Here is a 2,453-nt window from a genome sequence, read left to right on the forward strand (position 1 = left end):
CACTCAAGGATCAAGCAAAGCACACCACACAAAGGTCATGGGATGGATCAAGTCATCCTTAATATTAATCATCCATTTTGGTGGATTATGGTTTACACCTTATCAACATCCAAGTTCCATTGATATTAAGGATACAAGAACGGATCAACCATTAATTAAGGGTTTGTTGCAAGTCACGAGCATAGAGTCTCGGTTAAGAAACACCCAAAGGGATTGTACTAGGGTTTAAACCTGCCAAACATGTTCTACAAGAGGTTCCCATAGTCATCACCCCATCTTTCGGATATTATCGGATAAACGACTACTCGTATTCCAAAAATATTCTCAAGAGAGACTCTTATGAGTGTAGTATCGCGTAACAATCGTATCAAATCTTACACTTGAACGACCTTCGCACTACGTTCTAAAAATAGGCCAAGATGGGCTTGGTAAACTAAGGTCCTTGGCTTCTAAGGTCTATATTGGAAAGAGTAATGCCTAACCACGACTACTCGTGTGACATTATTGATCCCAACATGACCTCCACCAAGTGAATGGGCATGCAAGTCAACTTGCTAAGGAATAACTCCACACAAGTCAACAAGATTATGCCATTCTCCTATCCTAAGTGCACTCGAGTTTGGGTATAGAACTCATCTCACAAAGATCACCAAGCATACAAGGAATTAATATATCAAGCAATTCAATCATTACATACAAAACAGTAATCCCAAATTGCACAAAAATATGTCACAAAATAATATGTACAATACAATACAACAAATACGAAAAGTAGGCAAAACCCACTAGGCAAATGTCCCTAGCAGAGTCGCCACTTTTCTGTAGCGGGGTATTCGTTACCTTTAGATTTATTGACCAAATCAAAAGTAAACCATACAAGTTGAGTCTCCACCGCACTTCTATTAACCAAAGGAATGGTTAGAAAGCAAACAAAAACCGAGAAGTTTTGTCGAATCAAAAACTAGTAAAAATGTCAGAGATCGGGGTAAGGGGGTTGGTTATGCAATGGGAAGGTTTTAAGCACCCAAAACATCCTAGGTACTCCTAGGGAGCCCTTTTCACACTTGTTGTAAGGTTGGTATTTTGTGAAAATTTGTTTCTGCAAACATGATTGGGGAGATGAGAAGAGAATATACAAGTTATTTACAATTTTGTGTTTGAATGGATAAACCCATTGCCTACGTACCATCTTAAAAAAGATTAGGATCAAAACCTCTTAGTTCGGGGTAAAAATCTCAAAACAAGTTGGTGAATTTATTGGTCCAAAAGCCTTAAGGTATTTTGTTATCCAAGGGAGAAAACTCAACCTAAAACCACAAATCCACCATGTGAGGATATCTTCAACATGCTAGTGAGGGGTTAACCCTATAATAAGCATGGAAGACTCATTGTCCATCACTAAGGATATAGGTGAGTATTACATCTACCTCAAGGATAATTCAAACCTAATAGCTAAAGGTTATGAAAAGCTTTTTATAAGAAAATGGCCATTGAAACCACAAAAGTATTTGAATGGGTTATATTTACCAATGAAAAGTATTTACAAAATGTGGTCAAAGTTGACTTAAAGGTTTAATTCAAAATAAGTGTTATGAAAAGAAAGTTTGAAAATCAAAAGCATAATGCTTAGGTTTCTAATGTTTGAAAACAAGTGTTAATGTTTGCACAAAGGTTTTGGCTTGGGTTAGAGTGGAGAGAAGAAGAAGAATGGCTAAAGTCCTAATCATACAAGAGATGAAGGATAAAAAACAAGACCACAAATGGAGTTCCTTTCTTAAGAAACAAGACCACAAATGGAGTTCCTTTCTCAAGCAATCAATCAAGCAAGCAAAGTTCTTAGGAATCTTCCAATAGCTCTTGTACCTCTCTCTTTTGAAGCACATGACAATGGTTCTTCAATTTGGCTCAAATAGGAATCCCTAGCACAAAAGCACACACATCAAAAAGTTCCATGAAGTAAATCAAGAATGGACAAGAGTAAGTTTTAGAGATTTGGTCCTTCTAATCCATCTTCAACATTAAGGCCTTTTTACTCCATTTAGCATAGGGTATGTCCTAGAATCTAAGTCCTTTTTGTCCATTTTTGCATTTGGTCCACAACAATCAAAACAAAAGCACAAGCACAATAATATATACCCAATTATGTGCTCAAGTGAGCAAAAGGCAAATTGCATTAACATAAACATGTGCTCAAATGAGCAAAGGGCAAAAGCGAATGAATAATATGTACAAGAATAGTAAATTGCATAAATGTAAAGTGCAAGAATTAAATGTTAATGGTTAATGGTTAGTGTTAGAGTTAGTGTGCCATAAGGCAATTTAGCGCTATGTTAAGCAATCGTAATTGGACTTATGTAGAAGTCACAACTATCTGAGGCCGGTCAATAATAATGTAGGCAATAACACAAGTTAGAGATTTTAATTAGTGAATCAAACTCCTACAACTTGCCATG

This window comes from Lathyrus oleraceus, chromosome 2 (assembly GCF_024323335.1).
Source record: "Lathyrus oleraceus cultivar Zhongwan6 chromosome 2, CAAS_Psat_ZW6_1.0, whole genome shotgun sequence".
Taxonomy (NCBI): Eukaryota; Viridiplantae; Streptophyta; class Magnoliopsida; order Fabales; family Fabaceae; genus Lathyrus; species Lathyrus oleraceus.